Source organism: Somniosus microcephalus, unplaced genomic scaffold (assembly GCF_052327205.1).
Source record: "Somniosus microcephalus isolate GS21.2 unplaced genomic scaffold, FLI_Smic_1.0 unresolved_chr8, whole genome shotgun sequence".
Taxonomy (NCBI): domain Eukaryota; kingdom Metazoa; phylum Chordata; class Chondrichthyes; order Squaliformes; family Somniosidae; genus Somniosus; species Somniosus microcephalus.
Genome location: NW_028225186.1, coordinates 11176749 through 11187354, shown reverse-complemented (window position 1 = coordinate 11187354; position 10606 = coordinate 11176749).

Sequence of the window (10606 nt, the reverse complement as noted above, 5' to 3'; positions counted from 1 at the left end):
TTAGACCAAACATGGTCAAAGGAGCTGAATGCCAGAGGTGAGGTGAGAGTGAATGCCCTTGACACAAAGGCAGCATTTGACCGAGTGCGGCATGAAGGAGCCCTCGTAAAACTGATGTCAATGATTCAGGTATCAGTGGGGAAAAGCTCCACAGCATTACCTAGCAGAAAGGACTATGGTTGTGTAGTTGATTGTCAATCATCACAGTCCCAGGACATCGCTGCATGAGTAACTCAGGGCACTGTTGTAGGCCCTGCCATCTTCAGCTGCTTCATCAATAACCTTCTCCTCAAGATAACGTCAGAGATGGGGATGTTCGCTGATAACTGCACAGTCTTGAGCACCATTCACAACTCCTCAGATAATGAGGAAGTCCATGCCCGCATGCAACAAGACCTGGACAACGTTCAGGCTTGGGCTGATATGCTGCTGGTAACATTCGCGCCACAGACGTGCTGGCAATGACTTTCTCCTACAATTGGGTGTCAAACCACCTCCGCTTGACATTCAAAGGTATTACCGGCGATGAAACCCCCACCATCAAGATCTTGGGGGTTATCATTCACCATAAAATGAAATGGACCAGCCACAGAAATACTGTGGCAACAATGGCAGGTCAGAGGCTAGGTATTCGGCGACGAGTGTATCATCTCCTGACACCGCAAAACCTGTCCACCATCTGCAAGTCACAAGGAAGGAGTGTGTTGGAATACTCTGCACATGACTGGATGAGTGCAGCTCCAACAACACTCGAGAAGCTCTACACCATCCAAGACAATGCAGCCCGCTTGTTTGACACCGAATCCTCCACCGTAAACATTCACTCCCTCCACCACATGCGTACCTTGGCTGCAGTGTGTATCATCTATAATATGCACTGCAGCAACTCACCAAGGCTTCTTCGGCAGCATCGCCCAAACCCGCGACCTCTTCCACCTAGAAGGATAAGGACAGCAGGCATATGGGAACATGACAAACTCCAAGTTCTCCTCCAAGTCACATACATAGAAACATAGAAACATAGAAGACAGGAGCAGGAATTGGCCATTCGGCCCCTCGAGCCTGCTCTGCCATTCAATGAGATCATGACTGATTATCCAAATTCAGTACCCTGTCCCTGCCTTCTCTCCATACCCCTTGATCCCTTTAGCCTTAAGTAATATATCTAACTCATTCTTGAATATATTTAATTAATTTGCCTCTACTGCCTTCTGTGGTAGAGAATTCCACAGCTCACCACTCTTTGGGTGAAGAAATTACTCCTCATCTCTCTCCTAAATGGCTTACCCCTTATCCTTAGACGGTGACACTTGGTTCTAGACTCCCCGTCAATCGGGAACACGCCTCCTGCATCTAGTCTGTCTCGTCATGGTAGAATTTTATAAGTTTCAATGAGATCCCCTCTCATTCTTCTAAACTCCAGCGAGTATATGCCCAATCGATCCAATTTCTCCTCAATGTCATTCCTGTCATCCCAGGTATCAGCCTGGTAAAGCTTCGCTGCGTTCCCTCCATGGCAAGAACATCCTTCCTCAGATAAGGGGACCAAAACTGCACAAAATACTCAAGATGTGGTCTCACCAAGGCCCTGTACAATTGCAGCAGGACATCCTTGTTCCTGTACTCGAACCCTCTCGCTACGAAGTCCAACATACCATTTGCCTTCTTAAACACCTGCTGCACCTGCATGCTTACCTGCACCGACTGGTGCACAAGGACACCCAGGTCTCGTTGCACTTCCCCTTCTCCCAATCTATTGCCATTCAGATAATAATCTGCCTTCCTGTATTTGACAACAAAGTGGATAACCTCGCATTTATGCACGTTATATTGCATCTGCCATGTTTCTGCCCAATCACCCAACCTGTCCAAATCATACTGGAGATTCTCGGCATCCTCCTCTAGTTCCCTCGTCTAGATCATGAATGTATATTGTGAATAGCTGCGGTCCTAGGACCGATCCCTGTGGTACCCCACTAGTAACTGCCTGCCACTTGGAAAAAGACCGGTTTGTTCCAACACTTTGCTTTCTGTCTGCCAACCAGTTCTCTATCCAAGTCAATACCTTGCCCCCAATCCCATGTGCCTTAACTTTGCATGCTAATCTCTTATGCGGGACCTTATCGAAAGCCTTTTGAAAGTCCAAATACAGCACATCCACTGGTTCTCCCTTATCTATTTTACCAGTTACATCCTCAAAAAATTCCAGTAGTTTAGTCAAACACAATTTACCTTTTGTAAATCCTTGTTGACTTTCACAGAATCACAGAATCACAGAAACCCCACAGTGCAGATAGAGGCCATTTCGGCCCATCGAGCCTACACCGACACATATCCCACCCGATCCCCGTAACCCCACGTATTTAATCCCCCTAACACTAAGGGTCAATTTTTATCATAGCCAATCAACCTAACCCGCACATCTTTGGACTGTGGGAGGAAACCGGAGCACCCGGAGGAAACCCACGCAAACACGGGGAGAATGTGCAAACTCCACACAGACAGTTGCCCGAGGCCGGATTCGAACCCGGGTCCCTGGCGCTGTGAGGCAACAGTGCTAACCACTATGCCACCGTGCTGCCCTTTGTCCGATCCAGTCATTGTTTTCCAACTGGTCTGCTATGACAGCTTTTATAATAGACTCTAGCATTTTCCCCACTACCAATGTCAGGCTTACCGGCCTATAATTCCCCATTTTATCTCTACTACCTTTTTTGAATAGTGCGGTAACATTAGCTGCCCTCCAATCCATAGGTACTGTTCCAGAGTCTATCGAATTTTGCAAGACGACCAACAATTTAGCCACTATTTCTAGGGCCACTTCCTTTAGTACCCTAGGATGTAGATTATCAGGCCCTGGGGATTTATCGGCCTTCAACCCTGTCAAATACCCTAACACCATTTCCCTACAAATACTGATTTCTTTCAGTTCCTCCCTCGCATTAGCCCCTATGTTCCCCGACATCTCTGGGACGTTATTTGTGTCCTCCTTTGTGAAGATAGAACCAAAGTGTGTAGTAATTGGTCTGCCATTTATTTGATCTCCATTATAAATTTCCCTGTTTCTGACTGCAAGGGACCTACGCTTGACTTCACCAAACTTTTTCTCTTCACATATCTATAAAAGCTTTTACATTCAGTTTTTATGTTCACTGCAAGCTTGCTCTAAAACTCTATTTTCCCCCTCTTAATTAATCCCTTTGTCCTCCTTTGTTGCAACCTAAACTGCTCCCAATCCTCAGATCTCCTGCTTTTTCTGGCCAAGTTATATGTCCTCCCCTTAGATGTTATGCTATCCCTAATTTCCATTGTTAGCCACGGTTGAGTCACCTTTTTGTTTTATTTTTATGCCAAACTGTAATGAACAAATTCTGTAGTACATCCATGCGATCTTTGAATGTTTGCCATTGCCAATCCACCGTCAACCCTTTGAGTGACATTCCCCAATCATTCCTACCCAACTCGCACCTCATACCATCATAGTTTCCTTTATTTAAATTCATGAACCTAGTCTCTGTGTCAGCTACTTCACTCTCCATCTTTATGAAGAATTCTATCATATTATGATCGCTCCGACCCAAGGGGACTCGAACAACAAGATTGCTAATGAAACATTTCTCATTACATAATACCCAGTCTAAGATGGCCTCATCTCTGGTTGGTTCTCCGATATGTTGGTCCAAGAAACCATCCACATGCACTCTAGGAATTCCTCCTCCACAGTATTTTTACAAAATTGGTTAGCCCAATCTATATGTAGATTAAAGACACCCATGTAAACTGCTGTGCCCTTATTTCACGCTTCAATAATTTCCCTTTTAATGCCATCCACAGCCTCCGCATTACTGTTTGTGGGTCTATATACCACTCCCACTAACGTTTTCTGCCCCTTGGTGTTTCTCAGTTCTACCCATACAGAATCCACATCATCAGAGCCAATATCCTTCCTTACAATTGTGTTAATCCCCACTTTAACCAGCAATGCTTCCCCACCTCCTTTTCCTTTTTACCTATCTTTCCTGAATATTGAATACCCCTGGATGTTGAGTTTCCAGCCTTGGTCACCCTGCAGCCATGTTTCCGTTATCCCAATCATATCATATTCGTTTACGTCTACTTGCATAGCTAATTCATCCAACTTATTATGAAAGCTCCTCGCATTAAGACACAAAGCATTTAGGCTTATTTATTTAACTCTCTTAGGCCTTTTAGAATTGTTATTTACTGCGGCCATGTTGGATCTAAACCCTTGATTTCTTTAACTGCCACCTTTGTTTTTCTCCTTCCTGTCTTAAGCTTCTATCCTTGTTTCCCTTTCCTCTGTCTCCCTGCTCAGGTTCCCATACCCCTGCCAATTTAGTTTAAACCCGCCCCCAGAGCACTAGCAAACACTCCCCCTAGGACATCGGTCCCGGTCCTGCCCAGGTGCAAACCATCCGGTTTGTACTGGTCCCACCTCCCCAGAACCGGTTCCAATGTCGGAGGAATTTGGACCACTCCGCACTTCGCCATTCCTCTAGCCACGTATTGAGCTGAAATATCCTTCTATTTCTACTCTGACTAGCACGTGGCACTGATAGCAATCCTGAGATTACTACCTTTGAGGTCCTTTTTTTAAATTTACCTCCTAACTCCCTATATTCCGCTTTTAGGACCTCATCCCGTTTTTTATCCAAATTCGTTGGTGCCTATATGCACCACGACAACTGCCTGTTCACACTCCCCTTCCAAAATGTTCCACAGCCCTTCTGAGACATCCTTGAGCCTTGCACCAGGGAGGCAACACACCATCCTTTTGTCTCGTTTGCGGCCGCAGAAATGCCTATCTATTCCCTTTACAATAGAATCCCCAATTACTTTAATTCTAACCCGCTTTTTCCTGCCGTGCTTTGCAGCAGAGCCACCCCTGGTGCCAGGAAGTTGGCTGCTGCTGCTTTCCTCTAAAAAGCCATCCCCCGCAACATAACTCAAAGTGGTGTATCTTTTTGAGAGGGGGATGTTCACAGGGGACCCCTGCACTACCTGTCTGCGCGTAGTACTCTGCCTGTTGGTCACCCATTCGCTTTCTTCCTGTCCATCCTCTACCTGCGGTGCATCCAGCTCCGTAAATGTGCTATTCACGACGTCCCAAGCATTGCGAACGCTCCAGTATGGATTCAATCGCAACTCCAGTGCCGCAATGCGGTCTGTCAGTAGTTGCAGCTGGATGCACTTCCTGCACATGTAGCTGTCAGGGACACAGGAAGTGTTCCTGAGTTCTGACATATCGCAGGAGGAGCATACCTCGTGACCGGGCTGTCCTGCCATGAATTACCCTTTAATTAATTGAATTTGAATTAAATCAATCAATCCCACTAATTACTCTACAGTTAAATGGTTTACCAACAGTCGGCTTATCTGAGGAAGGACGGTCTTGCCATGGAAGGAGTGCAGCGAAGATTCACCAGGCTGATGCTTCGGATCGCAGGAATGACATATGAGGAGAGTTTGTGTCGATTGGGCTTATATTCACTTGAGTTTAGAAGATTGAGAGGGGATCTCATCGAAACCTATAAAATTCTGTCAGGCCTAGACAGGCTAGATGCAGGAAGGATGTTTCCGATGGCCGATGAGTCCAAGCCAGGGGTCATAGTCAAAGGATAAGGGGTAAGTCATTTAGGTCTGAAATTAGGAGGATTTTCTACACCCAGAGAGTGGTGAACCTGTCGAATTCTCTGCCACAGAGGGCGGTGGAGGTTGGTTCATTAAGTATAGTCAAGAAGGAGTTGGATATATTTCTTAAGGATAAAGGGATCAAGGGATATGGGGAGAAGGCAGGGACAGGGTACTGAATTTGGATGATCACCCATGATCTCATTGAATGGCGGAGAAGGCTCGAAGTGCCGAATGGCCTACTCCTGCTCCTATCTTCTATGTTTCTATGTTTCTATGTTTTGCCCTGATAATCATCCCCCTCAACAATATCCAAAGCGGTATATCTGTTTGAGAGGGGGATGACCACAGGGGACTCCTGCACTACCTGCCTGCGCCTACTACTCTGCCTGGTGGTCACCCATTCCAGTTCTGCCTGTGCAGCCTTTACCTGTGTTGTGACCAACTGATTAAACGTGCTATCCACGGCATTATCAGCATCGCGAATGCATCAGTATGTATCCATTCGCAGCTCCAGCACCGCAATGCAGTCTGCCAGTAGCTGCTGCTGGATACACTTCCTGCACACTTGGTCATCAGGGACACAGGAAGTGTCCCTGATTTCCTACATGGCACAGGAGGAGCATACCACGGGGGCGAGCTCTCCTGCCATGACTTACCCTTTAAATAATTTGAATTAAATTAAATCAAATCAATACCACCAATTACACTATAATTAAATGTTATACTCAAGGGCCCTTTTTTACCAACAGACCCCGCTACACCACAGAGAGGTTAGAAACTATAAACCACAGAGTTTATTTTTGGAAAAAAGGAGAAAGAGAGAAATGCTCACCAACCAATCACTTACGTGCTTTCTGGTGATGTCACACTTCGATTAAATTTTAATTCTCTCTCTGCAGCTCTGAGATTGTAGAGCCTACCTGTTGCCACCCCTTAAATTGCCGCCGCTCCAACAAGGTCCGCCGCCACTGTGGGGCATACCTGCTGCTGCCGCCTCAGTTTTAAGTTAGCTCCGCCAGTGCCGCTGCTTCACCCAGGTCCACCGCCACTGTGGTCACAATCCTGACTTAGAAATATATCACCGATCCTTCAACATTGCTGGGTCAAAATCCTGGAACTCCCTACTGAACAACACTGTGAGGCTGCCTTCACCACACAGAAGGCAACGTTTCGAGAGGGCGCTCACCACCACCTTCTCAAGGGCATTTAGTGATGGGCAATAAATGCTGGCCTTGCCAGCGACTCCCACATCCCAGAAACGAATTAAAAAAAAGAAGATTAAGAAGAATGAAACAAGAACTGAGACTTTATAAATATCAGGAAAGAAAGAACAGGCTGGTGTTCCTTTCTATGGGAAAGCGCAGGCTGAGGGATGATTAGATAGATATCTTAAAATTATGGAGGCGTTTGATATTTCAACAGAATGAGCAGATCCGCGTCGGGCAGGGTTCAGATCATCATGCCTAAATCCCACTGGACTCCGAGATCAATGCCACAACCAATCAGATATCGCAGCTGGAAATATATCTCTTTTACAAAAGATGCAGATACAGAGTGATCAATCATACAATCATAGCATTGTTAGAGCACAGAACGAGGCCATTCCGCCCTTCCAGCCCGTGGCAGCTCTCTGCAAGAGCACTTCAGCCAGCCCCACTCTCCCGCCCTTTCCCCATAGCCCGTCAATTTTTGTTCATTCTGTTACTTACCAAAATCTCTTTTGAAAGCCACGATTGAATCTGCCTGCACCACCATTTCAGGCAGTGTTTTCGAGATCCTAACCACTCACTGCATAAAAATGTTTGTCCTCATGTCGCCTTTGTTCTTCTGCCAATCTCCTTAAATCTCTTTCCTCTGGTATTTGACACTTCTGCTAATGGCAACAGTTGCTCTGGATCAACTCTCTCCAGATTCCTCATGATTTTGAAAAGGTTCAGGACTGGCACGATCCGTATTAACAGCACACCCCTTTTAAACAGACACAGAATGATCCGGGACTGACAGAACATCCCTTTTAAACAGACACAGAATGATTCGGGACTGAGAGCACATCCCTTTTAAACAGACAGAGAATGTTCCGGGACCCATAGCACAAACCTTTTAAACAGACACAGAATGATCCAGAAATTTCTGAATTCCCCTTTTAAACAGACACAGAATGATCAGGGACTGACAGCACATCCATTTAAATAGACACAGAATAATTTGGGACTGACAGCTCGTCCCTTGTAAAGAGATACCGAATGCCCTAAGACTGAAAGCACTCCCCTTTTAAACAGACGCAGAATAATTCTCTTTTTACTGTGACAAGGAAGTCGTTTGCATCTTTCAATCCAAAAAAACTATTAGCTGGGATCTTCCTGCATTTAATGAATCACAAACAGCCTTCAGTTGTCAATCAAGAGACAGACCTGCTAACATGCACTGTGCTCATTAACCCACAAGGGCGCACACTCGACATTACTAACTCTGCAGACCTGCTAACATGCAGCATGCACATTCAACCTCCAGGTGGAGCACACACTTTTAAAGTATAATTATATATTTGGCGATTTTTTTTAAACAACGTTATTATATGCCCCTAAGACCCTGGTCTAGCAAAAGTCTTTCGATTTCAGATATATAATTATTAATTGATCTAACGTCAACTGCCTTTTGTGGGAGTGTGTTTCACACTTTGACCTCCCTTTGTATTAAGAAATGTTTCGTAATTTCTCTCCTGGCTTGCCTGGCTCCAATTTTAAAGTTAAGTCCTCTTGACATGTGTCGCCACATTATAGAAAGGATGTGATTGCATCTACTGTAGCAATTCCTTTCAAAATTCTAAAATTCAAAATCTGCCCACATGGCAGACTGGTAAGACAGGTCCATGGAATCCAAGAGAAAGTGCCTAGCAGGATCCAAAATTGGCTCATTGGCAAGCAGCAAAGGGTTATGTTTGATGGGTGTTATTGTGACTGGAAGGTTGTTCCTGTTGGGTTCAGCAGGGCTCAGTACTCGGCCGGTTGCTTTTTGTGGTATACTTCGGTGACTTAGACTTCAGTGTCAGCGGCATGATTAAGACATTTGCAGATGTTATAAAAAATGGCCATGTGGTTGATAGTGAGGAAAAAAGTAGTAGACTGCAGTATGATGACAAAAAACTGGTCAAGTGGGCAAAAAAGTGGCAAATGAAATTCATTCCGTAGAATTGCGCGGTAATGCATTTGGAGAGGGCGAATAGGCAAAGGAATACACAATAAATGGTAGGATCTTGAGAAGTGAAGAAGACCAGAGGGACATTGGAGTGCATGTCAACTGATCCATTAAGGTAGCAGAACAGGTAGGTAATGTGGTTAAGAAGGAAATAGAAGAAGACTGTGGATGCTGGAATCTGAAATAAAAACGGAAAATGCTGTTAATATTCAGCAGGTCATTGTTTCAGATTGCCTGCGGAATATTTCCAGAATTTCTGTTATTATTATTCGTTAAGAAGTCCTAGGGGATACTTTCCTTTATTTCCCAGGGCATAGAATACAAGAACAGGGAGGTTATGCTTGAAATGTATGAAACGTGATTTGGGCCACAGCTAGAGTACTGCGCACAATTTTGGTCACCACAATACATAATGATGTGATTGCACCAGAGAGGGTATAGTGGAGGTTTACAAGTATGTTGCCACGACTGGAGAATGTTCGCTATGAGCAAAGATTAGATAGGGTGGGATTGTTTTCTTGGAACAAAGGAGGCTGAGGGGAGACAAAATTGAGGCGTATAAAATTATGAGGGGACAAGATAGAGTGGATAGGAAGGAGCTAGTTTCCTTCACAGAGATGTCAATGATCAGTGGGCGTAGATTTAAAGTAGCTGGTAAAAGGATTAGAGAAGATTTGAGGAGAACCTTTCTCGCACAGAGTGCTGGGGGTCTAGAACTCACTACCCATCACATTAGAAGAAAGTTCTTGGAGATATATTTGAAGTGCTGCAACCTACCGGGTAACGAACCCAGAGCTGGAAAGTGGGATAAGGCAAAACAGCTGTTTTTGGTCTGGCAAAGACAAGAAGGGCCGAATTGCCTCCATCTATTTTGTAAACTTCTGCAATTCTATTATTCTATGAACTCAACTCTTCCCCCTTAATATTCCAGGGAATATAAGCCACGTTTATGTAATCTCTTCTCATAGTCTAACACTTGGAGCCCTGATGAATCTACACTGCACTCCCTCCAAGGTCAATATACCCTTTCTGTGGAGCAGTGCACAGAACTGTACACACTGACCTAAGCAGGCCTCTGTATAGCAGTCAGAAAATATCCTTCCATTTGTATTGTGCAGGGCAGGATATTTCACACCGGTCATTCCACTATTGAAGCACTGCTATTGTGCAGCTGTGATTCCCGAGTGGTTATGGGGTTGGACCTGAAACCCAATGGCCTTTCCATCCTCGCAGCGATTCTGCTTCAAACTCTTCATTTTATTACATCGGCTCCCTGTAGGAATCACTTGACCCGAAACTGATCAGAATTCCCTCCAGTGCACTTTAGTACACTGATTAATGGAAAGCTGTTGTTCCAATGGGAAGAACTCATAATTTAGCGGCATCAATTTGTGGATCTTTTGGAAAATATTTGAAAAGAGCAGTGAGAAATATACAAACAGAACAGCACGAAAAATAATCCATTTAATGAAGAGCCCTGCAATGTTTGGAAGGAAATGAGTGGAAACACAATTTAGTTTTATAAAGCTGAACAAGAATTAAAAAGTGTGTAAAATGACCGCGGCTGGACTCGTACCTGTACTCTTCTGATAATATCAGGATTTATCAGAGGCCACGTGAATGCAAGACAAGCTAATCATAATAATGAGTGATTAAACACCATGTCTGCATTCATTTCAGTAATAACAGAAAAAGCTGGAAAAATTCAGCTGGGCAGGCAGCATCGACGAGCGGGAGGCAGATTCAACATTTTGGG